General features: G+C 46.8%; 1 protein-coding gene across 3 annotated transcripts in view; it reads left to right on the forward strand.

Moving 5' to 3' along the window:
* Window positions 1-27,483, forward strand: part of KDM6B (lysine demethylase 6B) — a 950,060-nt gene that overhangs the window by 497,688 nt on the left and 424,889 nt on the right. For all 3 annotated transcript variants that reach the window (XM_085639043.1, XM_085639042.1, XM_085639045.1), the window contains one exon: window positions 8,338-8,414. The gene's annotated coding sequence lies outside the window, so the exon portion shown is untranslated. The remainder of the gene's footprint in view (window positions 1-8,337; window positions 8,415-27,483) is intronic.

Below are 27,483 nucleotides of genomic sequence, written 5' to 3' on the forward strand. Positions count from 1 at the left end.
GTGATTTCCTTGTTTCAAAAAGAGACGGGGGCCTCAGGCCTATCTTGTACTTACGTACTCTCAATGCCTTCTTACAGAGGGACAGATTAATTATGCTCACTTTGGCGCAGATCCTATCTGCTTTGGACCTGGCTAACTAGATGGTGTCCATGGACTTGCATAATGTATATTTTCATAGAACTGTACTGCACTCCCAAAGGTGTTGTCTGTTGTTCAAGGTGGGTCAGTAGCATTTTCACTTTACCATGCTCCCTTTTGGCCTGATAGTGCCCCTTGGGTTTTCACAAAAGTAATGGCAATAGTTGCTGCCCATCTTCAGAGGTCTGGAATCTCTGTATTCCCTCATCACGGTGAATAGCTGCTGAAAGTGTGCTCACTGTAATCAGTGGTGAGCCACCTCCCAACAACTGCAGACCTTTTGACATCATTGGGTTTCACCATAAATGAGCTAAAGTCCTCCCTGATTTCCTTTCAGAGGCTTTCATTCTTTGGGGAATTCCTGGATACAGTGGAATTCAGGGTTTTCCCTCCGCAGCAACAGGTCCACGACATTTGGGCTACAATCCAGATGTTTCAGTCATGAACTTGGATCAAGTTGAGCATTGCATTGAGTATCTTGCAGCCTCCTTTTCAAGGATGCTAAGTGGCATATGTGTGCCATGCTGTGGAAATCAAACCTGTAAAGAAATGCCCCTTTTTGTATGGTCACCCCCAAGTTTTTGGACCGGTGCAACTTGTTTTTCGACTGAGAGAGCACTGAGACCTGCTAACCAGACCTCAGTGCCTGTGCCCTTGCCCTTAAACTGATATGTTGAATTGGCTGTTACTCAATCAGGGGAATTGTAAGCACACTACTCGCCCATGAGGGTCTCAAGGTGCTGGGGGAGAGGGTGTTGGGTGGGGGGTAGCAGCTCCGATCAGTCGAAAAGCCAGGTCTTGAGTGCCTTTTGAAGATGTTCACGGAGGGTGCACGTCTGATGGCTATCGGGAACTCGTTCCAGGTCTTGGCTGCGATGTAGGAGAAGCCTTTTCCGCCTGTTCTGGCTCTGTGGATGCGAGGGGTTTCAGCCAGGGCGAGGTTGGAGGATCAGAGGTCTCTTTTGGGTAGATGGAAGGAGATTCTTTCGTTGAGGTATTGGGATCAGGTGTTGTGGCGGCATATGTAGGTGTCGGTGAGTGTCTTGAAAGTGACTCTCTTCTTGATGGGGAGCCAGTGGAGGTTTCGCAGGTGTTGGGTGATGTTTGTCATGAGGGAGGCCGAGTAAGAGTCTGGCTGCGGTGTTCTATATGGTCCGGAGCTTGCGGAGCAGAGATTTGTTGATCCAGGCGTAGAGGGCGTTGCCGTAGTTGAGTTTGCTGGTTACGAGTGCGTGGGTGACTGACTCTCTCGATTCGGGGGAATCCATTTGAATGTCTTTCAGAGGATGCAGTGGGTGTTGAAACAGCTGGAGGAGACGGTGTTGACCTGTCGGGTCATGGAGAGGAAGGAATAGCGAGTGATGCAGAGGTTCTGGGCATGGTATGGGTGGGAGGACTGCTGAGGGCGGTGGGCCACCATGTGTTCCATGAAGAGGGGGAGGTTCCGAAGACTAGGACCTCAGTCGTCTTCAGGTAGCTGCTGCTCATCCAGGATGCAACGTCCTTAATTCCTTCCTAGAAGTTGAGTCTGGTGGTGGCGGGGTCCTTGGTGAGGGAGACGATGACCTGGGTGTTGTCGGCGTAGGATACTATGCTGAGTCCGTGCTGTCTGACGATGGCGGCAAGGGGGGCGCCATGTCGATATTTAAGAGCGTGGAGCTCAGCGATGATCCTAGGGGTACTCCTCGGCTGATTTCCGTGGGTTCAGAGAGAGGAAGGGAGGTAGTCTGATTCTTTAGGTTCTTCCTGTGAGAAATGAGCAGATCCAGTAGAGGGCTGTTCCTTGTATGCTGGTGTTGTGGAGTCTGGCGGTGAGTGTGGTGGGAGACTATGTCGAAAGCTGGTCAGAGGTCACGTAGGATCAGGGCTGAGTTGTGTCCTTGGTCGAGGAAGGCGCGGATGTCGTCTGTGGAGGCAAGTAGAGTGGTCTCGGTGCTGTGGTTGCTGCGGAATCCGGATTGGGAGGGTTCGAGGATGGCGTTTTTTTTCAATTAATTTTGTCAGGTGTGCGTTCACGGTCTTCTCAGTAACTTTGGCTGCAAATGGGAGGAGGGAGATGGGCCGGTAGTTCTTGCGGTCTGTGGAATCAGCCAAGGGCTTCTTGAGCAGGGGGTCTGACTTTTGCACGTTTTCAGTCGTTGGGAAAGATGCTGGTCTTGAAGGTGGTGTTCATGGTGCGTCGTAGTTCTGGAGCGATGGCGGTGACGGCACTGTGGAAGATTGGCTAAGCTATCTTACCCAAAAGTCCCTAGCAAATGTTACCCAGGGTTTGTACGTTAGAGGGTCCCCCTAGGGATTGTAGCACTTGTTGTGCCACCCAGGGTGGGACACAAGTAAAATGTGACTCCCAGTCCTCCATTTGCAGGCTGGAAGAGTAGTTTAACTGCTAGCCAGACTTTGCCATTTAAAGCAAAGGCAAAGCCAAACTTCCCCCCGTATGTGTTTGTCACCCCTATGGCAGGCCTATCGAGTTCTAAGGCAGGGTGCAACGTATTCCACGGGCAGAACATATGAGTTAACATGTTGTGACCGTGAAAACGAGGAGCTGTTGTTTTTACTGTGTAAAAAGCTTGGTCGCGCAATTGGCGAGTGCAGAGTTGCAAACTGACCCCTCAACTGCACTTACTCTGGAATGGTGCGACCAAAGTGAGTCATTCAAGGTATCAAACAACTCGTTACATTAAGCCGGACTAGACTCTCAGGTCGAAATTAATGTTAAAGTTGCAGGGTGCTAGTTGCACACGGGGTCCTGTAGCCGAGACAGCTTTCTGCCCTCCTGGGGAGACATGGTTTTGATTGCTATAGGGGCCTACTCTAGAAGGAGGTGTCACCTCCCTCCTGCAGAAAGCCACATGGGTGTTGACCCAAATGGTGAGCTTCAAAGAAGAAGCCACATTTGAAGGGCAAATGGGTAATACTTTAACGAGGGGCTGCTCCATTGCTCAGGCAAACAGGCTGGCAGTTGGGACAGGAGAGGGGAAACCAGTTGCCAAACTGGTTTTCCAGGGGCATGTAGCCCCTTGTTAAATCCACCTCTGGGTTGGGCTAGGGAGCCCCACGGGCTGGTAGAGGGGTCCTGCCATATTGGAAGCCAAAGCCAAGAGACTCCAAGGGTCGGTGAGCTGGCCAAAACAGCACAGGAACACAGCAGCTGAGAAACCTGTTGGGGCAAGATTGTAGCCTAAAGTCTTCAACCCTCTGCCAACTGTGCCATACAACACCAGGGACAAGAACCAGACACACACATTTGCACCAGAGTTTGCTGAACCCAGGAGTGTTGTCGATGTGTAGCTGGTACCTTCAGAGGACGAGTTATTTTTATTTTATTTCAAAGGTTTTCTATAGCGCGAACAAGACCCATGCGGGTATCGGAGCGCTTTACCGGGCAAATATGGGTGACAGAAATGCACAAAAAATAATATATGTTATAGTAATACAGCAGTAGTAGCTATTACACACTGACAAGTATATACAAGGTTGTATAGTTAGAGCAAGTGAATTTGGCTAAGAGAATCCGTTTCACTTCTGTTTTGAACAATGCCGTGGACGGGTTCTGCCTCGTTTCTGGGGGCAAAGCATTCCAAATCCTGGGAGCCATTCCAGAGAAGGACCGGTTGTGTGTTTTTGTTCTTGGTAAATCGTTGTGGTTTCAGTAGAAGATTATAGGAGCTCCTAGTGGTTCTGTTACCACCCGATAGTGTCAGTTTTTCAGCTAGGTATCTCGGGGTTTTTTGATGGAGTACCTTGTGCGTCATGCAGGCTATTTTCAGGTGGATTCTGGCCTCAAAAGGTAGCCAGTTGAGGGCACGAAGGTCAGGGGAAATATGATAGTTTCTCTTGGAGCCTGTAATGAGTCTCGCAGCTGCGTTGATTGAGGCTCTTACAGGGGCCGTCGTAGATCTGGGAAGGCCGTAGAGAGCGATACTCCCATATTCAATTCTGGGGATTACAAGAGCTTGAACCGCCTGTATGAAGTCATTTGCAGGCAGGAAGGGTTTCTATCTCCTCAGTGTGTTCATCTGGAAGTATGCTCCTTAAGTGGCGATGCTGATGTGTTTCTGCATATTTAGCTTATTGTCCAGAGCTATTCCCAGCGATTTCGCCCGATCGATGATGAGGTTGACCATTGAGTGCTGTTAGGTGTTGCATCCACTCGAGGTTGATTGTTGATTGGTTGGGGGGTGATTAAGAGGAATTCGTTTTTGAGGGTGTTTAGTTTTAAGCAGTGATAGGCCAACCAGGTCTGCGTTTCTTGGAGAGTTGAGCGATTTGATGTCCTCTAGTGAGTTGATTTTTATGTACAGTTGTGTGTTGTCTGGGTACATGTGATAATGGACATTCAAGGAGCTGAGAAGATCGTGAGTGGTTCCATAAAGAGGTTAAAAAGTGTAGCGGAGAGGGATGATCCCTGTGGTACTCCTAAAGTGACTGGGGTGGGCTTGGCTAAGGATTGACTGACCTTGAAACTTTGTTTGGTTTTGAAGGAAGGTGGTGAACCAGTTTAGGACCGGACAAGATAGTCCTATTCTGTGTTTCAAGAGATCTAGTAGGTTGTCGTGTTTGACAGTGTCGAAGGCCGAGGATAAATCGAGCAGGATTAGTAAACGGGCTTTGTTGTGGTCCAGAATTTTTAATGCATCATCAATTATGTGGGTCATAGCTGATTCGGTACTGTGCCCTGCACGAAAACCTGATTGAAATTGATTGAGCAAGTTGAAGTGGTCTATGTGGTTGCTAAGCTGTGTGTGAACACATTTTTCTAGCAGTTTGGCCAAGGTGGGGATGTTGGATATTGGGCGGTAGTTATTCAGGTCTGATGGGTCTACCGAGGTATTGACCCAGGAAGGATTTGCCTGTGACTGATACTGGGCGACCAGTAGTGCAGTGGCCTCCAGGCTTCTGCCAGCACCAAGAGGACTTTGTGTGACGTTGGCCCCATGAACAGGTCTTCCTCACCCCCTTCATGGACCAAGGAGTAGTTGCAGCAAGACCCTCGTTAACCGCATAGCACCTACAGCATCTTCATTCCTTGCATCAGGACCACTCCCATAGGAACGTCCTGCAAAGGATAGTAGTGCTTGGAACTGACTGAAAACTGCTCCCTCTTCTGAGGTAACTGTTTCTAAGGACCTTGCTCGTCCCCTTGACCAGCTCCCTACTGGAGTTGGTTGCCTAAAGTGACTTTAAGTGACGGCATTACAACTAAGTGTCAAATTCATTGAATTTGTCAATGCTTGATGGCAGTCGAGTGAGAAGTTGATTTACTATACCTTGTAAATTCTATGTCTCCAAAACCCCTTGGTGGATCTTTTTCATTGTGGTGTCTAAAAATAGTCTTTTTATAAATTGGTATCTGATTTTTGTGGTGGTGTCGATTTCTTCTTCGATTGTTTTGGTGCTGTTTAAATGCTTTACACTTGTTCCTTTCTGTAAGCCTTGCTGCTCAGAGCCAAAGCTACTCAGGGTTGAGCTGAAGGTTTGAAAAACTAAACCTAAGGGTGTTAAAGGGGTTGGTAAGTGTATTACACTATGAAGTTGCAGCCATACCAGATTTTACATACCATTTCCTCACAGCATCCCTGTAGGCCCATCATTGGGGATGCCTTTCCAACATCAAAGGTCTTGGAGCAGACAGCAGAGCATCTGCAGTAGTGGCTGATCAACGACAATTTGTCTAGTGGCCGGGCCTTTTACCTTTCTAGTCCAGAGTGGACAGTGGTGACTGATGCATCACAGCCGGGTTCGAAGTGACCTGTGGAAAGCAGGCAATTGACTTTTTGTCTGGCTCTGAAAACCTTCTGGTCATCCATCAAGGGGAGACTGGTGCATGTTCTCTGGAACATTACCACCGCCATGTGATACTACAATAAAATAATCAAGGCGGGTGGGGGTCCTGTGCCAAGAGGTTTTGTATCTCTGGATATGGTTGCCCATCACTTGACAGGGTCCCTGAATGCCAGGGAAGACAAACCTCATGTGGTACTCGGAACTTCCAAGCTTGTACTACTTTTGTTCCTTTTATACCCATATGGAGTGTACAACGCTAATGTTGTAGCTGCCAGTACTGTATGTTTTATGAGTAGCTTGTACTGTGCCGTGTGTCGTATCTTGTGTATGCACGAGCATAGCTTGCTCTGCTACTGCCAACATTGCAGGCCTCGAAAAATCATAAAAATGTTACTTGACCTGGAGATCTAGTTACATGAATAATCTACTTAACCAGACTGTAATGTACTTGACCTGTAAACTGTTCTCAAATTGTGTGATCCTAGGCCAATATTTTATTTTAGAGATGCCTTTTTCTTCATTATCACTTTTAAGAGCACATTTAAAGATGTGAGTTTAGCATTTCTGCTGTACAAAAAGAAACTTTTGTTTGATTAAATAGACAAAACTTTTGCTCTATGTATAAGAATCTATCCCACATATAGGGTATGTGTGATCCCCAACTTGCCCCTTAGTTCATTAATTGCATTTCCATCAGAGCAAGGGCAGTAGTGTTTCTCAGTTCATGTTTCAAGAGTCAATTTTAATAAACAAGGGGCCATATGTAAAGAATTTAGAGATTGTGATTTCTTAATTGAGATTCTTTGCAAATCGCAGTTAGGAAATCGCAAAACATAACGTACAAAAGCCTAGAAGTTGGAAATAGCGATTTCTAATGGGGTCGCAATAGACCTACCTCATGAATATCAAGCAGTTGGGTCGCAGTTTGCAATCCATTAGGATTTGCAGCAAACACAGGGATGGTGGCTACCATGTCTGTGACTGCTTTTTTAAAAAGTAGATTTTTTTTTATGCAGCTCATTTTCCTAAAAGTAAAATGGGATGTGTTAAAAAAATGAAACTTAGTTCCATTTTTTTTTCTTTTTAATTAAGATAGCGGTCCATGGGCCACTGTCTCCTCCTAAAAAAATTTGGGAATGGTTACCACCACCCTTGAAGTGTCAGTAAAAAAAATTCATGTTTTGCGACCATAATTGTGTCGCAAAGCTTTCATAAATACCACTGGGAATCAGTATAAGAAAGGAATGCCCTAAACATGCCCCTTCCAAATACTGATCTGCAAACCCAAATTGCGATTCGATAACAGGTTACCAAATTGCAATTTGGCTTTTGTATATTTAAAATTACTTTTTCGCGGTCGCAAAAGGCCTGATTCTGTGATCCGGTCCATTTCAGGCCGCAAACTAGGTTTTGTACATATGGCCCTATACTACTAAAGCATAATGTGGTAGCTCGCGGTCATTTACAGTTAGTCAATTTCCCATTGATGCGGCCAAAAACTTTCCCTCTAACGTGCAGTTTTATTGCTAAATCTATAGTGTATGAACAATCTGTGAAAATTGGGTTTCTGCAAACATATTTATCATTTGCACATCAGCAAGTAAGGTGTTAGATATTTAAATGTCGTGTGTTAGATAAAAAAAAAACTGATGTCCTAAAGAATTTAATTTCACACCGTTTATACAGCAAGTTATCACTTTACAAAACACTAGAACTCTGCAGTCAGAAAAAGAACAAAATTTGTATGAAGATGTAAACTGACTTCTGACCTGCTACTGAACACAAAGCAAATGTGACCAGCTAAAAACAAGATTTAAAGGCATCTTTTATTGCTTCTTCGTTTTGAGTGAACGAACACCTGTTCTTTTTCAGCTCGCCAGAGCGGGCGAGTATGCCCCTAAATATAGCTCGCCCTTATAAAAATCTGACTCGCCATAGCAAATGGGTGAGTAGATTTCTCAAGGCCTCCTCTACACCTTCTAAGTGGTACATACCAGAAGCTTACACTTTTTGTGCTAGTGCTGTACCTGTTCTGTTTGGAGAAAGCTTTCTGTCCTGCTGCCTATATTGTATGTACTTGTCCTGTGATTAAAGCTGCCACTACTTCTTGTTATGCTTTTCCACTTTGTGCATTTAAGGGATGCTTTCAACGCTGCTTCTCATGCTGTGCTTGTTCTCTGCGAGAGGGAAGTGTGTGATATTTTTTTCCTCAATTAGGAAATGTGCTGCACAGGGAGCAGCTCAAGCTTCCCTAACATACAACAAATGCATTACGGAAAGCAATTTTCTAGTTGAGGAAAATCTTCTAAGGAAAAAGTGTTACAATTACTTCTTGCACTTTGCCTTTGTGGTCTTAGGGGGAGTTGATCGGTGGCACTGTTGTCTCATGCTGTACCTGCTCTTGTGTTACAGGGAGCTAAACTGTTGCTGCCCTTATCGCCAGTGCTAAAGTTCACATCGGCACAGAAGAAGTGAAAGTTGAAACTAAGGTAATGCGTGTGGTTTATCTCTACAAAATGCTTGTGGTTTCTTTTGTTAATGCACCCACCAAATGACCTTTGGCCCACACATTCAGTGGGAGAGCTATGAATTGCACACCCTTAACCTGTTGCAGAAGTCTACATGTGAGGGGATAATGCATATGATGATTAGTGCCAAAGTGCTAGGGAAGGCTAAATTGTGTGTAATGTCCACGGGTTCTATTGTCAGTTGCTGTCCCAGTGGTTTCTGTCATCTGTTTAACTTGCCTGGTAGTGAGTTATACTCATTCATTAGGTTCATGGAAAGGCTTTTGACATTCTCTCCCAGGGGTCTGAAGTTTCTACTTGTCCTGGTGGGATGTTGGGCTGCCCCAACAAATTCTTGTATCTTTAGTCATACCAAAGGATTCTATAGACTCTGGCTATTTCTGAGGTGTTGTGTAGTTGTAAAGTGCACTATCCTCCGCAAGGGTATCCTTGCCTTGAGAAGGTAAGTGTGCCTAGCCCTGCCTATGGTAGGTTGTTTAATTGAAAACCAGGTTTTCGGCTTCTTGCGGAATTCAAAAAGAGAGGAAGATGCTCTGATATCAGGTGGGAGGTCATACCACGCTTTAGGAGTGATGTAAAAAAAACGGGGGGAAAAAACACCTGAGCTGGTTCTGTTTGTGAGCGAGTAGAAGTCTTGAGTTGCCTAGGTGGTTGTTGGAAGGGGATGTGGCTGTTAAGGTAGGTAGGGCCCGAGTTGTATAGTGCCTTGAATGTGTGTGTGTGAGGAGTTTGAATTGAGTGTGTTTGTGCATTGGGAGCCAGTGTAGTTTCCCTGAGGTGTGGTGTGATTTGCGTTGTGTGTGTGTACCATTAAGGGTGGCTCTGGCTGCCGAGTTCTGGATGGTTTTAGGCTTCTAGTGAGATGCATGGTGATCCCTGCGCTGAGGGCGTTCCCATAGCCCCACCTTGCTTGTGCCGAGTGTGTGACAGTTTTTCTAGTGTATGAAAATTGAGTTTTTGCAAATATTTGTCATCTGCACATCACCAAGTGAAGTGTTCAGATTTGTTTTGCTCCTATTTAAATCTTCGATTACATTACACTTCTGAATTACAAAAAAAGAAATCTCGTAATTTCCGATTATATTTTGAAGTACTTGTACAATTCATTTACAAGCTGTTTAAATGTTAGAAAAAAACCTGACATCTTACAGCCTTTTGTTTCACGATGATTGTCAGACAACTCACTTGACAGAAAACTCTAACTGTAATAAGAGAGAGTAAAGTAAACACCATTTTCCAGGATAAGATCAGCAACAATTAGTAAAAAGACAAACTGAAATTTGACCTCTGTCCTTGAACAGACAGCAATGTGGCAATATAAAAACAAGATTTAACCCCTTGTGCGCTCATGACGGAACCACGCCGTCATGAGCCATGGGCGGCATATGCTCATGACGGCGTGGTTCCGTCATGCTGCGGCCGTTGGCGGCCGCTCCTCCCACGCGGCACTAATTCCCCGCCTGTGCGGGCGAAATAGAGAGTGGGCGGAGTCGTGACGGAACCACGCCGTCATGAGCACAGCTCGCCCGTGACTCATGACGGCGTGGTTCCGTCATGAGCATGGCGGCGCCCCGCTCACCCCCCCCCAGCGCTGCGGCGGAATTCGCGCCGCAGCGAAGGGGTTAAAGATGTCCTTATTGCTCATACACTTTCTGAATTAACAGAACACCTGTATCTTTCCTGCTTATGTTCACTCGCCAGAAGAGTAGGTGCTAAAAATGGGTCGACCTGATAAAATCTGACTCGCCATAACGAGTGGACAGGTAGATTTTTCAAGGCCTGATTAGGACCCTTGCGGTCCTGGGAAGACTTCAGACAATAATTACGTCAGCTGCTGGGAGGTGTGTAATTGTATCCTGAAGATTAAAGAGGGCTGTTACAGAGCTCAGTGTGTGGCGTGTTTCATTTACGTGCTCCCTGGCTGGGGCAGAGGCGACAACTGGCGACGAGTAGGAGATACGTGGCCCAGAAGTACAGGACTGATCTCCCCAAGAGCTTACAATGATATAGCAAACTGCTTATGCATGCCACGTGCCACCCAGATCGATGCAAAGCAGTATGAGGTTGGTGTGTGTGGAGTAAACGGGCTACTCCAGCCTATACATGGCCCATGGAGAAGTTGAGGCTTGTTAAAAGAGCACATTAGAAAGTCCCGCAACAATCCCCTAGTAAGGCCAAAGAAAGGGAAACTACGTTGTGCCAGAAGAGAGCCATCAATGCAAAGCAAATTCTAAAGACAGTGATAACCAGGTACAAAAGCAGAAACGTACTAACCGGTATAAGTGAGTAAAGTTCCATACAACCTCCGATTGGATTTGGTGACTGAAGTTTAAGCACAAGGTTTGTGTTTACAGAAGTTTCAGAAGCTGCTGGGTACAGCAAAATCTTTCTAAACAGCATTTGCTCTCAATGGCAGAAAAAGGAAAGTGAAAAATGCAATGCAGCCGTGTTCTTACCACCGCCATTCGACACGGTGAAGAAACCGAACATTGGTGCCAGGTGGGCTGCATGGATCAAATTATAGGTGCGCTAGAAGAAGATGAGAAGATCATTAACTACTTTAAAAATCTTGCTGGTGAGGAGTGATAAAGAAAGTCTTGCTAACTGAAGCAAAATCGTACCAAAAGGCAAAAGGTGTTGGAAGCCAAGTTTAAATCAATGCCAAACATGGACTATGAAAGATACATCTTCAGGCAAACACGAAAACAGGTTGGTGAAATGATGGATGAGTTTGTTGAAAGACTTGATACACTCGTTAAACATTGCAAGTTCTGTGCTTTCACCAAGGAAGAAGCCATGCTATTCGAGATGATTAGTGGCTGCCTTTCTGACTCGTTTAGAAGATGCATGTTGAGAGAAACACAGCCTGGAGAAAATGCTAATGGCTGCGAGAGCCGAAGAGCGAGCGGATCGACTAGCTGCTGAAGTGAAAGCGGGAACGGCCTAATATGAATCAGCCATGACTGTGAAAAGCAAGCACCAGCGAAAACAAGATTATGCTTCCAATGTGGACTTTGTTTTCCCCACGAAGGTCAATGTCGAGCCAAAGGACAGACTTGTGAAGGTTGCGGGAAAGAAAACAACTTCATAACGGTCTGCAGAGCGAAAGAAAATGTAAATGTTGGACAAGAGAAGGATGAAATGAATGCCCGACTTCCAGAAGCCTTCTTGCCACGCCCACAACCCCAAATAGCAACATCGGCTACGACAAATAAAACGAGACTAAACCAGTCGTCAGAGCTCATCATGCAGAGGCTCAGACATCATTGAGTGCCGATGAAGAATATGGGTGTGTGTTAATGGTAGCCACCAAGGAACGACGTGCGCGTGTAGGAATAGCTTTTTACCAAAAAGACCACAATTCAAAAGAAACTCACCAAACGAAATGGCAAACTTATTTTGGACAATGTCCCAAAATCACACAAAGTGAATTATCATCCAATAACTTTCATTTAAGACAGTAGTGCTTCAATTAACATCATACCCGTGGAGAAGTTTTTACAGCCTGTCTCCTGTGTCTCGCCTCACTCCACCAGGCACAAAGGTGTACATGTGGACTGCTTGTGAACCACCGCAAAGCGAAGGATCATTCATAGCAACTATGCAACACAAAACTAGGTCCGTACAAGTGGCAATCCATGTACTTCAAGGCCCAGTGACCGTCTACTAGTTAACTACCACTGCTGACATGGGACTGAAATTACTCAATTACAACCTTCACACTGTCTGAGATTGTGAGCAAGTTCCCATTGTTTCATGGTTTAGGAAGACTCAAGAAAAAAAAAGTGCAACTTCATATCAATGAGAGCATTCGCTTTCTTGCTCAACGACACAGCAGAATTTCCTTTCATTTGCAAGACCCTGTCAAGAAAGGACTAGAGACTGTTGAAACATGTAATTGAACGCTCAACCAGTCCTACGGCATGTGTTTCGCCTTTAGTAGTGGTGCCAAAAGAGGACAGTGGATGTGCTGTGTGCATTGGTGTTGATATGCGCCAACCAAATAGAGAGATAAAGACATCCTGGTCCTCACAAAGCAGACCTGATCATGCAATTGAATGGAGCCCAAGTCGTCTCCCATCTCGATTTGAACAAGTGAAACCATCAACTCAAGCTATAAGATAATTGCAGGTATTTTTGGATTATCTTCAGCTGCAGAAATATTTCAAGATGTTATAAGCTGAATAATTCAGCCTGTTACACATGCTTTCAATTACAGTGATGACATATTGGTATTTGGGACAATAAAAGAAACATGACCAAGCCTTTACACAAGTGTGCCAGTTACTTGCTGATGTAGGTCTCACTCTGAATGCAGCAAAGTGTAAGTTTAACAAGAACATACTCTAGTTCTTTGGGCACATATTCTCACAGGTAGGAATGACTCCTGACCAGGATAAGATGTAAGCATTGTCATCTTCTTGCCCCCCACAAGATGTAACCGTGCTGTGATCCCTCTGGCCAGTTATACCTCAAGCTATAATTTTGACTCTGCTACAGTGAGTGCCCCATTGAGACTTGACAAAGTGAAATGTCCCATTCCAATGGACCCCTGAATGTGATCTACACAGTGGTCATCCGAATGCTGAGAGACACATTGTGGCCTATGCCAGTCGAAGTCTGTCTGAAACATAACATGCCTGTTCTCAGCCGGAAAAAGAGTCTGGCTGTGGTGTGGGCCTGTGAACATTTTCATGTTTCTGTATGGAAAACATTTCACCATCAGCGATCATCCGGTGTTAATCATCATCTTTAAAAAGGCAAAGATGCCTCCTCGCATTGAGAGTCTGGGACCAAGGCTGCAAGAATATGATTACGAAATTGTACACAAGCAGGGAAAAGGTCCTAATTCTGTTGATTACTTTTTACGATTTCCACTTCTGTGCCACAGTTGGACATCCAAAGTGGCTGAGGAGTATGTTATCTTTATTGTGAGGTCTACTACACCAGCAGCTCCATCACTTGAACAGATTATTGCTGCTACCAACAGACAAGAATATGCTCCTTCTCAAAGATATCATTTCAACTCAATTGTGGAAGAAATGTTTTAGACCATTTGCTGATGATATCGAATTAAAGAGCCCCGAGAGCTAGAGTGTGGTTCCCTTGCCTCCATGAATGGGTGGAGAAAGAACTTAAAGCCTGTCATCTTTGTAGCTGCTTATCACTCGGAGACACAGCATTCGTTGACTGTCCCACCTTTCTGCACATGCCTGGGAGAGAGGCAGATTATTTCTTTAGACCCCCTGGAAAATGGACATAATCTTATAAAGATCATTGATAAATACTCATGTTGTCCTTAGGTAGGAGACTTATCATCAATAACCCACGACAGTCATCCAGCTCCTTGATAAAATGTTTGCAGTACGGGGTATATCCGCTATTCTCAAAACAGACAATGGCCTGCCTTTTATTGCAAGGAGTTCAAAGAGTTTCTGAGTCAACTCAACATTAAGCGCCAAAAGAGCATACCGCACTGGCCTCAGGCCAACAGTGTTGTTGAACGTTTTATGGGCAGTCCCAAACGAATAATTCAGCGCTTGTCAGAGAAAATTGTTCTGAAACAAGCCATGTTTCAAGCTCTTTGTGCAAATCCTCGCTCCACCACTGGTGAGAGTCCTGCCACATTACTATTTGTGAAAGCCATGGAAACTAATCTAGCACAGTGGACATCAGACTGATCAACAAATCCTGGCAAGATTTGTGTCACGGACACTTGTAGAAAGTGCAAAATGAGAACCTAAACTTCCCGACACGCTCTGGTAACAGTCTTCAACAGAGGGGACGGAGTACTCGATGGACGGGAGCGTAAAACAGACACTGTTTGCAGTTTACGCACAGAGTTGTGAAGACCAAAGGACATATAGTGACTAGCAAGTTGTCCTGGAAAGTCCATCACAAGGGACCTGTCATTCTTTAGACATCTGACTCTGTGTTAATCTACTCCTGAGAGAATAAGTGAGGTAAACCGGCCTGAACATCCAGAGCAAACACATGGTCCTATGTCACCGGCGAATAGTCTCTGTACCACTCAACTACCTCCAACTACTCAATCCAGCAGACCAGTGCGAGCAACTTGATGACTCGTTGAGAAAATATGTTCATTTTGTTTGTACTTTTTATTGAAGAATGCGGAATATGTAGTCTTGATGTTATGAGCATTAGGACCCTCGCGGTTCTGAGAGGACTTAAAACCTGAATTGGGTAAGATGCTTGAAAGTGTTAAGGTGCGATTATTAAAATCATGACGTAATGCTTACAGTGCGGGAGGTGTGCAATCTTCTGCTTAAGAATAAAGATGTATGTAATACAGCCCCATGTGTGGGGTGTTTTATTTACTGCTCCCCGGCGTGGATGGATGCGACTGCAGGCTACCAAGAAAAGGTGTCCTATGTCTCTGGATGTTCGCCAAGTGGTTTAGTCCAATTCCCTCAATTCAACGCATAGTGTCGTTTGCATGATGTAGAGTATAAACGCCAGCCGCAGGGACATAATAGCTAAACACAACACATGATTACACACAATTGACCAAGCGTGGCTGAATGCAATATTCATTTCACTTTTTCGTCAGAGTTCTCCACTCTCTGCCTTTCCTACCTCCTTGTACCTTTCCCGTTACTTACAGTAACCGCTGCCTTTCGTCTCCCCGGCCAATGTGTACCCGAGGTGGCCGCTCACAAAAGCAAGGGGGACGGCAGTGCCCGCTGTGACTCCGCGGCAACCATAGGGCTGCGGGGAAAATAAATCTCAACCTGCGCGGACCGAGCCGTCTCGCGCGCGCCTGCGCACGCTCAGTCTCACCCGCTGTCTGTGGCGTCGTGACGCGAAGTGCGTCCCCCGCCTTCCGTGCACCTGCGTCGCGGGCTCGCGGCACTGTCCGTCACCACTCGGGAGCCGGAGGGGCGCGTGCGGCACATGCCGTTGAGTAACGTTTCCGAGAGAACAAATGATTCAGTCCTTGCCGCCGACGCCGCGGCGGGCTCACGAGGTGCAGGCCGCGTTAAAACCCCCAGCTTTCTCTTGCAGCTATCCACCCCAGTGACGAGGGGTATCTGAGTACGAACGGCTGGTTCCGAGAAACACCAACACGACTGCGCTCAGCGCGCGACGTTCTAAAATTCTTGGGAGTGGGACGAAGTAGATATGATGCCGTCACGGGAAGTGGTGTCACGCGACCTTTGACATCACCAGCAGTAGGAGGGACATTTAGGCGCAATCGGAAAATGAAAACAATAACGCCAGAAGTGGAGGAAAGGGTAGAAGGGCAGCTGGAGAGTTTCTGTACGGATAAGATATCTTTCCCGGCAGGGCACAAGTCCTAAAAAAGAAGTGGGGGGACGCTCGAGTTAGGTTGTGTCAACGGAAGTGACGTCACAACAGGAATTGTCACGAAATTTGCTGGTCTCCGTCTGAAATGCGTGAATACATACAAGATACAAGTAGAAGTATAATACTTCAATAAGTGGCAGTCACTCAAAACACAAGAACACACTATACACAGGACCCATTCCTCGGATTACACGGTTATTACAGACTCGGGCCGTAGGCAGTACGGGCATCTGTCGGGGTCCCTAGAAGTGACATGCTCGGCGTGTTGATAGCGCAGCTCCTTGAAGCCTTGGCGCCTCGGCTTGGCTCTGAGAAAGGCTGGCAAGGGGAGGGCGCGAGGTGGAAGGGGAGATTATTCTGAGCCTCGGGTGCATTTGAAAGGCATTCATTCGCACGTAGGTGCAGACTCGGATACCGGCCACATCTTTTGGGCAGGGGGGACGGCGTCCACCCGGTAACAACCCAGTAAAATAAGTGGGGGGACGCCGTCCACCCGCGTGGTACCCCGACTCGAGCCCTGTTTCCCGGGTAGAGAGAACGTTATTTGAGGTCTCTCGTTAGTCCTGTAAACTGCTCGTTTTACACACAGTGCACAATTTTTAAGGCCAGAAATGTTCTTTTAGCTTTCTCCTCAAAACTGTATCCACTTAGCTGCACTTGTTGGAATACAATTCCTTTTTTAAAAAAATAAAAAATATTGACATGCTTAAAGCTCCAAAGAAAACCCATTTGTCCTAAAATTCCCATCCCACATGTGCCTACAAGCAGAAAAAGGCCCCATTACCGGAAATGCGGTAGCAAATTGTCTCTTTGGCAAGGTTGTCTTGTATCCACACACTGTCCCCCAATTTTCATGATAAAAATCGTACCACCTCTAGACCTACCATAGACTTTCAGCTATCCATATCCAAGAATACCATAAACGTTTCTGTTTTCTCCTTTTAATTCCAATGGTCTAATCTTTGAAAGTACAGGGGTTTATATATTTTGTGCCACTTTCTTTGTGGTGTTCTGATTTGAAACCCACTCTGCCATTGTTGGTAAGTGTGAGACATTTATAAACATTTTGCACTGCCTGGCAATCTTGATTTAGTTAACTTTTCTATATATATATATCTATATATCTCCCCGCAATGTGTGTTGAACTTGGCCTCTGGTGTGCTTCTATGCATTCTCATGGCATTTCGTGAGTACCATCCAGATGATTAGAGAAAGTGCACGAAGATTGGCATCTCTTTTTGTTCCTTTGATGGTTGTCCCTCTGTGTTGTTTTTTCAGTGATGTGTGCTGCTTACTTCTCTATTCGCTGCCACCCTACTCTGCTTTTAGCATCCTACTTGCTGTCTTTTATTGTGCTATAGGGTAGTCGGCTTGTCCATAGGGGAGCCTCAGCACACGGACTCTCAGCCTTGCTTTACAACTAATTGTGTGCATTATAAAAGCTGTAATGTTACTGCACTAGAAGAGGATTACACTAGCTGTATTTCACATGTGTCAGGCTGTGGCTGTAACAGACCTGCATCGCAGTCACCACAATACATATCTGACGTGCTCTGCTGCTCCCATCTGCCCAATCAGAAATTGAGAAACAAGGCCTAACTTCGTGCCTCCAACCCTGTTCCTACTTCGGATTTGGTCTTCGCTTGTGGACCTGGCTCTGGTGTACTGTTTTCTAGATATAGGAGGTGGGAGTCGATAATCCTGAGGAGCATACATGTAAGCTAATGTTGACGAGGACTGCCCCAGTTAAACTTTGTATTCAGTATTTCCAGTTTGATACGAGTATGTGGTTGAATGCCTGGTACTGTGTGCATTGATGTTTGCATGCGTGAGGGTGTTTTTTTTAAGTGTATGCGTGTGCGAGCCTTCAGAGTGATTCAGTCGAGGCAAGTCTGCAGTTAGAATACACTCAATGGTGTCATCTTCACTAAACGGAAAATGTGTAAATCAGGTTAATAATTCAACCAAACAGGTTTTTTGATGGGGGAAGAGACCTGCCAAATAAACACCTAAAATGTATTTTGGTGTTGTCCTTTTGCACCAAGATGTCCCACTCAGTAAAATGGTTAAGTGAATAAAGGGGGTAGGGACACAGTTAATTGTTCAGTCGTATACCCACACAGACTTAAACATAATCTGATGAATGGAAGTACCATGATACTCCACTTGTTCATATGTTCCATTATCATGTAATTTTTTTCAAATACGCATATTTCCTTGTGCTGTAACCTACAACAACTAATGCGTGTTCCATACCTTTATTTGTTCTCAGACCAGAACCATATGTAATACATAAATCGGCTCTGCTGCATTTTCCTGAGGCATCCAGTTATACTACCACTTGTTGGATGACTGTTGTGACAAGCTATGTCTCGGAGTGTTCAGTAAATGTTTGCATAGTAACTTCTGGAGTCCGCCAGATTATGTTTGAAGGCAGTTTTGAAACACAGGCAGGACCTGGGGTAGATGCCATTCGTGCATGAAGCTAACAAAGTATTCATAATATGGTTCCCTAAATAAGTCATTGACTGAAACAAGCTGGCTGTGAGATGTAGCTGAAACGATGTAAGGGATGCAGGATGTTTTGACTGCGGAGGCAAAATGATTCTGCAGCGTCAATCTCCATATAGTTTAAGGGTTTTAAAAAAATATATATAAACTACATGCCACAATTCAGTGACTACTCCAATCGATGAATGTTTAAGCTATAGTGAGTACCTTAACACCTATGAGTGATCTTGTTACCATTGTATAAATGTGGCAAGCGCTGCTGATTTTGGAACATGGGGAGTCAGCTCCAAATGCCGGCTTGTTGTAATGCCCTTGGACCAGGTCTGCACTATAAAAAGACTGAACCAAGAAAAAGACTGTTGGCCACTTATTAGGTTATACGCTGGAAAACTTGCATTGAACGTTTCCGTTGATGCTCCTCTGCTCTCAAAATTATCAGTGTGGCACTCCAACATAGAGTTCTGGGTGGATACTAAGCTCACAGAATGGGGAAGACCTAATCCAATGACAGAAGAGAACTAACAGGATGCTGCATCTCAACATGTTTGTCTGTTATACTTTCCCATGGTATTGTGATGTGAACAGTGATGTTGACCAATAATGTTTGCACCTTTTGGTAAATGCAGTTCCCTTAAGGCCCCTTGTTGCTATTTTGTTACTTTTTAGTTGAGCCACTAGACAGCATTGTCGGCAACCACTGTGTCTTCAAAGGCATGCCATCATTGAACAACACTCCAGCATCGAGTACTGGGAGTCAAAGGGGAACGAAGGGATGCTCTTTGGTCATTTATTGAAAGAGGAGTGTTGCCCCGGTTACTTACCGGTAAACTTCATTACTCCGAGTATAGTCTTCCTCGCCACATAATTAACGAAGTGAGCTTCAGCTCCACACCAGAACCCTCCAAAGCAAAAAGGTTAGCCTCCCATCCCTTCCCAATATGGCCGACCCATTTCACCCTTGACTTCTATAGAGGCGGGCCGGCCCAACCCTTCAGCCTCAAATCACCAAGCAGAAACATGAAGCAGATAGCCAGACAGGGAGGGAGGGATGGGAACTCGTGGCAAGGAAGATTATACTCTGAGTAAAGAAGATTACCGGTAAGTAACCGGGGCATTACCGCCTCGTAAGTCTTCCTTGCCACATGATTAATGAAGTGAGCACATACCAAAACCAAGCGGCTTCATGGAAACTCACAAGAAACCAACAGACCGGAAAGGGATGCGAACGAAGCGGGCAAACCCAAAAGACCAGACGAGCGGAAGGACCACCCAAGAGCGAGGCAACCACAAGCAGGAAGAACCAGCCTGGGACAGAGAGAGACACCGGGAGGACCGAGTACCAGGACCCCCGGGACTCGTAGGGCCGCCAGAAAATCCGCCCAAACCAACTACCGAAGGAGGACAGAGAAGGCACGGATCCAGACCGTACAGGGCCAAAAGCTACAACAAACTGGTCCAGAACAGAAAGCAGCAAGCCGGTCCAAACACACCAAGACGGCCCAATGGACAGCCAAAAGCGTGTGGGGAGCAAAAGCCCAGATGTCGAAACCGAAGAAAACAGAGGGCAACACCACCACAGTGACCCAACAAAAAGCCACTGCAGTAAACAGACGCAGACCGACCAAAACACAGCAACACCGCACAGTGGCCCACCAACAGCAAGAGACACGAATCCCTCGAGGACCGAAGCTGCGGAACCAGATGCAATCAAAACAGACAAGCAGGAGCTGCAAGAACGAAAGCGGTGCAGAAAGGAAGCCAGCACGCCAACCGAACAACAAAAAAATGAAGGTCACCAAAACCCCACCAGCAAGGAGAGAAACAGGCGGGACACGGACCCCAGTCGCACAAAGGACCCCCCCGGAAGGGAGCGCGACACCAAGGGGAGAACCCAGGCAGGCACAAGGCAAAAAGACCCAGGAAGCCGCAAGAACGCCCAGGATCCCAACCGGCCAACAGCGGAAAGCCCAGAAGGCCGCCCACGGAGCACAAAGAGCGGAAGGGACCAGGGCCACCAGAAAGGAAGCAAATGCCCACCAGGGGCCACCACGCACAAGAAAGCAAACAGAACCCGGTCGCGAGGGGAACGCAGCACGGAAGAGCGAGGCTGCCCCACCCAGGGGCTAATCAAAACACCCCAGTAACGTCCCTCAAGTAGTAAGCGAACCGCCCTAGCGAGCCCCCAGGAGGTCACACAGCCTGCCAACAACCAGGCCTGACCCAGCCGAACAACGAAGGGCCGATAGGAACAGGAGCGGACAGGGAGGCAAGGCCACAGGCAGAAACACACCAAAGGCGAGAAGGACAGTAGAGCTAGGCAAAACGAGCTCAAGCAACGTCAACAACACCAGAGAGAAAACTCGCCAACCTCGGACTGAAACAGCTCGTCACGACACCGACCCACATCGCCGGTCACACGCTAGATGCCATCTTCTCCTCAAGCCCCCACGTCACCTTCAGCCACGCCTCCGAGCTCACCTGGACAGACCACCACTGCATCCACTTCTCCTTCCGAAAACCCCTCACACACCACCGCACCCTACAGACCCCCCACTGCCGCTGCTGGGGCAAAGTCACTGAAGAACAACTACAGACAAGCCTTGCACTCAACCCTCTGACCAACCCAGATGATGCTGCACTCACCCTCGAACGCTGGATGAACGACTGCGCCAACACCGTAGCCCCGCTGAAAAAACCCACCAACAGACACCAGCAAAAGAGTGAGATGGTACAAGCCCCCAAGAGAAGGACAATGAAAAGCACCGCCCGCCAACAAGGCAGAAGGACACCCGACACACACTCCGAGGAGGACCCCAACCCAAACCCAGGGGGCCAGAAGAACAACCAAGGAGGACCACCAGGAAGAGCCCCAAGACCACACCCCCACCTGTGGGAGCCAGTGCACCAGAGGCACAAGACTCACCAATGAGCCCTGGCGTTAAGAGACGGGGACAAGCTTGTTTAGTAACAATGCCTCCAGAAACACCATGCAACCTAAGAAAGAGACCCACACAAGTGCCAGGTGCTCGTGGGAAAGGCCACATTTAAGTCGTTCAACTGCAGCACAGTCTGCAAAACGAACTGTAACCACCTCACAGCTCGAACGCCTCCCTTAAAATAGGGCTGCCATAATGTGCGAATCAAGGTATGTTGTAAAGAAAAAAACACACAAATGTGCATACAAGGGGGACAAATAAACACTCCAACAGAGGCGGTGGATCGGCCATCCCACGGCTGTGGTGAGATATGTCCCAGACTCCTGTATAAGACACATCGGCAGCAACCAGTGGCACTTTTGGCGCTTACCAGGCACTTAAAGGAGGAAAAAAAACTCCCAACAGGACAGTGCACTAAACAAATGACCCCAACATGGACTACAAAAAAAACAGAAGGGGGAACCGCGCTATTAAATGCACAGTGCAGCGATTAACTTTAGCCGGATTTCCAAGGTGACGGGCATGCAACCCCAACATCCCATGACATGCGCCGTGATGAGCCTCTTGAGACGCAGAACAAAAAAAGCAAGTGTTACATTGAAATAATTGTACATAATCCACAGGGACTGAGCCAAACGCCCATTAATGTGTTCACACCTACAATTACCCGGACAAAAATGCCAAGTAGAGGAGACAAGCCAGCTCGAGAGTTCCCAACATAACTTGCCCACTCCCATTGTCAGCTGCAAACCGTGGTGTCATTTATGCTGCGGGAGAACGAGGTGCGCGAGTGCAAGACACCTCCAACAAACTGGAAACACAGAAAGCAACGTGCATTAAGGTGACAGTCCCCCCAAAAGTACCGCAAAGATTTGGAAAGAACCCCACCAAGGACTGGTGCCACACAAAGGACACAATCAAGTCCCAAGCCACACGTCGGCGGTCAGAGGAATGGGCGAGATCGTGGCATCTACGGGCCAGGAGCCGACTGAGGCCGGCAAGCCAGGTAAACCCCCCAGCAGATCCCGCCCGTGCAGGGCCGCAAGTGAGGAAAGCCCCATACCCCCGAGCCTGCTAAAGCAGGGCCGGAATGCCACAAGTCGAGGGGGAGAGGCGGGAATCCCAGGAGGCCCTCAGCAGCCACAGGGAACGAGATGCGTACGCTAGCATCTTGCAACATGAAACAGCAAAAGCTGCCGCAGGCCGAGTCGGACCAAGGTAAAACCCACCCCATAGTCGGAACCGGACCACTAGGGTAGCATGAAGCAGAGCCCTGCCGAAAACCCGGCTTCAGAGCCCAACATGGACAACAGGGGCCGGGAAGCCAAGCAGAAATTTTAAGGAACAGAGACTCCTGGAGATGCCGGGGACTGAACCCGGGGCCTCAGACATGTAAAGCACGCGCTCTACCACTGAGCTACATTCGCCCCTCCCTGAGAAGCAGCGAGTCAAAGGGAAGCCTGCAGGCCTCCTGTGAGCTGGGCTGAAAATATTCCCCGCCCGAGCCCGCCTGTGCCGGGCTGCCAGACAGCAGGGCCCAAACCCTAGAGCAGAGGTCTTCAAACTTTTGGATGCCGAGACCCCCCCTGTCAACATTTTGAGGCGTAAGGACCCCCTCTTGACAAAATGTCTAAACCTGTTGACTAAATTGCGTGGGATGAAAATGTAAATAAGGTTATGTGATGCCGCGTATTTTGGGATAGCATTGCTTCATTATTTTGATATTTGTTACACACAGTAACGCTGAGGAAAGATTTCACCCAATCAGTACCCATTTATAACCCAAATACAGCAATTATCATCAGAAAGATTTCAAGTCAACCTTTGTGAAGGGCCTTCCACTCTGCAGCAATACGTGCTGCCACATTAGAAGCTCACCTGGCCCTGACCGGAAGAAGCAGGAGTCCCTTAAAACCCTGGCGGTTTTGTGTAGAGTTAAGCCTTTTACCCATGCAGCTTTCCTCTCACCCCCTCCCTTCCATCCCTCTCTCCTCTCCTAACCCCGGATCCCTCTCTCACTTTGCAGGTCATTTTCTTTCACCCCTTTTTACAACTTCTGAACTCTCCCCATTCAACCTCTCACTTCACCTTTAATCACCTCTTGCCATTCTGTCCTTTCACTGCCCTCATCTCTAACAGTCTCTCACATTTATCTCATGGCCTCTCTGGCCCTGTCACCTCCCGTGCCCCTCAGCACTTCTCATTCACCTCGTCTCTTCATTCAAATTTTTGTCTATTTGTATCTTACACCTCTCCAGTCCCCCCATTCCTCTTTCACATCTCCCCTTTGTTCTAACAGAAGCCCTCACCTTTGGATCACACTCACTTCTTGCGTGTCCACACTTCTCTTCGGCAATTCACATTTCTCCTCATCCCTGACCTCTTCAATCAAATTCTCTCACTCCCTTGCTGTCCTCTCTCATTTTGGGTGCGGATGCAAGTTCAGAATGGGATGAATGAATGTATGATTACTGATGGGCTTGTTTGAGTGAGTTGCATATTGAGTAGTGAGGGGGACAGGTGAGTGAAGTGTCACATGAGTGCAGGATGAGTAGTGTACTCGTGTGACTGCAGGTTGAGGTATAGTGTGAGCAGGACAAGTGCATTGTGAGTGCAGAGTGATCACTGTGAGTGCAAGGTGAGCGGGTGAATGGTGCAAGTGCATGGTGATCAGTGTGAGTGCATTGTGATCGCTGTGAGTGCAGGGTGAGCGGGTGAATGGTGCAAGTGCATGGTGATCAGTGTGAGTGCATTGTGATCACTGTGAGTGCAAGGTGAGCGGGTGAATGGTGCAAGTGCATGGTGATCAGTGTGAGTGAATTGTGATCGCTGTGAGTGCAGGGTGAGCGGGTGAATGGTGCAAGTGCATGGTGATCAGTGTGAGTGCATTGTGATCGCTGTGAGTGCAGGGTGAGCGGGTGAATGGTGCAAGTGCATGGTGATCAGTGTGAGTGCATTGTGATCACTGTGAGTGCAAGGTGAGCGGGTGAATGGTGCAAGTGCATGGTGATCAGTGTGAGTGCATTGTGATCGCTGTGAGTGCAGGGTGAGCGGGTGAATGGTGCAAGTGCATGGTGATCAGTGTGAGTGCATTGTGATCGCTGTGAGTGCAAGGTGAGCGGGTGAATGGTGCAAGTGCATGGTGATCAGTGTGAGTGCATTGTGATCACTGTGAGTGCAAGGTGAGCGGGTGAATGGTGCAAGTGCATGGTGATCAGTGTGAGTGCATTGTGATCGCTGTGAGTGCAGGGTGAGCGGGTGAATGGTGCAAGTGCATGGTGATCAGTGTGAGTGCATTGTGATCACTGTGGGTGCAGGGTGAGCGTGACAATGAAGGGCGAGAATGAGGAATGAGTTGTCTGAATGCAGGGTGCATTCCCAGACCCATGAAGTAACTCAGCATGTTATTGACGGGGGCGTAGACTTTAATATCTAAGTTAAACTATTGCGGCATTAATCGGGGATCGAGGGTGAAGGAAATAAATAATGTGCTGATCCTGCAACAAACTTCCAGTCCTATGGTTAGGGTTGCCAGCAGATTATTTTGGTGGCCCAGTCGGTACAAAAAAAAGCAGTCACCTAAAGCGGTATTTTCAGCACTTATCTGTGCATACTTCCCAGGGCCGGCTTTAGTGCTGGTGGTGCCCTGTGCGACAATGTTTGTTGGTGCCCCCCACAATGACCACCCCCACCATGGATTCTCTCACTAGCACCCTTTAACAGTGACCAAGTCTCCATAACCCCACACTCTCAGATGCATTGAATTAGTTATATAGTGCCACTCATACCAGTGTAGGGTGTCCGAGCACTTTGCATCACACACACATTACACAGAGACAATCAATCATAAGTGTGTAAATCAGTGTATAGGAAATGTTACATAAGCCAAAGGACTAAAAGTATAGGAGTCACATGTCATCCATACTGGTAGGCAGTATAGTTCAAGAGTGCTTGGTGTGGAGAAGCACAAACTCAGAGTCGAAAAAGAAACAGCATAGTTGGGAGTTTCCTTTAATAATAAGAATTGATTTCTAGCCAAATTAACCCTTTTTGCAACATTAATCAATGGTCTAATAATGTATTCTTTGTAGTGTGCATGCTGTTCTAGGATGAAAGTTAATAGCTTACTATTCTCTATTAGGACTTTAAGTTATAAATTGCAAGTAACAAAAGGATGTCTCTTTTGAAAGCAGTAACCTGCTGATCTCTTCACATCATACGCACTCTGTAATCTACTTGGTACACGTTCTTTGCAGCAGGCATATTAACCCTCTGCACTAACTTCACCTAAGTCAAAACCTCAACTATACAACATTCTGATCTCTCTCCAGGAAGATAATTAATCACACAAGTTAACTTGACATTTATGCGAGGCCGGGAAAGAAACGCTGCAGCAGGTGCTTCAAAGGCACAATAAACTTTCACTCACGGCGCCCCCAGGAAGCCAACTTTGTATTCTTTTCCATGAAATGCATTCTCACACTACGGCAGTGAATGTAAAATCCAAATGTAAGGAATAGGCACAGTGGGGACCCAGGGGGTACTGGAACCAGCAAAAAAACCTAAGCCTCTGTAAGCAGTTTACAAAGGCATGTTAAATAGTCTTTAAAGACCTGTGAAAAAACACGGGGTGCCGGAGATAGGAATCCAGACACTGCCCAGCTGAGCCCCCAGCAGCTCAAGTTTCACTGCAGCAGCCCGGGCTGACTGGGAAGGCGCGACCCCCTTTGCATCACTCCACGGCCCCCCTGGGGGTCGCGCCCCACAGTTTGAAGACCCCTGCCCTAGAGCCTTCTAAGCAGGGCATAAAGCTAAAAGGGAGGAAGCGCAGGGTAGAATAAACTCCCAAGAGCCCCTAACCACCAGAGCCCGCTAGAGCAGAGCTGTAAAACCAAGGGGCAGTGCGAGGGTCGGAAGGTGGTGGAACCAGTGTGTGAGCCCGCTGGAGCAGGGCCTCCTCCCCAGGGCACCGGGACCTGCTGGAGCAGGACCGCGCCCCAACTGCAGAACCAAAAACACAGGCTGAAGAGTTGGGCCGGCCTGCCTGTTATAGAGGTCAAAGGTGAAATGGGTCGGCCATATTGGGAAGGCATGGGAGGCTAACTATTTTGCTTTGGAGGGTTCTGGTGTGGAGCTCAAGCTCACTTTGTTAATCATGTGGCGAGGAAGACTTACGAGGAGGTAATGTCTGCTTAGCATTTAAGGTCCGTGCAAGAGTGGCTAATCCAGTCCCAGGTTTTCCTTTTAATTATGGGGTTTTTAATAGGAAAGTATCAAATATATGTAGCCATAAAAAGGCCCTATTCAAATGCATTATAAAGCTCAGCTAGCGAGAACTTTCTTCATCATACACTCTAAAATAAGATCCAAAACATTAAAACATTCATTCAGAAACCATAATTATTTAGCACATTATTTAAGGTCTATAACCAGGAATAAGCATGCCTATCCTGTCTGTTAAAAGTTCCCATATTCTCTTAAGCTTCTACCTCTGTGGATCATTTTGTATAATTGAGATTTCTATGCCACAGTTAAACTAGCATATGGGTCGAGTATGGTAAAATAGGACATGTAGCAAATATATGGGTTGTACCTGCTTCTGTGGAATGGCAAAAAATACCTTTGGACGCTTCTATGAGTCTCAATTTGTTGTGTCTGTGTGGTGTGTAATATTAATCATATAGCACTTTACAATGATTTACTCTAAGGCGAGAAACATTGAGAATAGATTGGACCATCTGATTGCCCAAAATTATTACTGGCTGAAATGTCACTTTCCATATTACTAGTCAATTTGTAAGATAAGTGGTAAAAGATGTGTTAATTGCCGTTTATTAAAAATGTATGTATAAACCCCCGCCTGGGTGCCTTCATAAAAATTTCCTAAAACAAATGTTTGTGCTACATTACTGTCATTTGCTGGGAGATGTTAGTAGAAATCCCTCTTTTTATTTTTTTATTTTTTTATTAAACCCTTGCTTCGGTATTGCAGATTCATCAAACTCTTAAAAGCCCCTTCCCTGACTAATTGAACCCAGCGTTTTCAATCAATCAATCAGTTACATTTATAAAGCGCGCTACTCACCCGTAAGGGTCTCAAGGCGCTGGGGGCGAGGGGGGGGTCAGTGCTTGTAGAGCCAGGTCTTGAGCTGCCTTCTGAAGGAGAGGTGGTCCTGTATGGCGCGAAGGTGGCTGGGAAGGGAGTTCCAGGTCTTCGCTGCCAGAAAAGAGAAAGATCTTCCTCCGGCGGTGGC

The sequence above is a fragment of the Triturus cristatus genome, chromosome 12 (assembly GCF_964204655.1).
Source record: "Triturus cristatus chromosome 12, aTriCri1.1, whole genome shotgun sequence".
Classification (NCBI taxonomy): domain Eukaryota; kingdom Metazoa; phylum Chordata; class Amphibia; order Caudata; family Salamandridae; genus Triturus; species Triturus cristatus.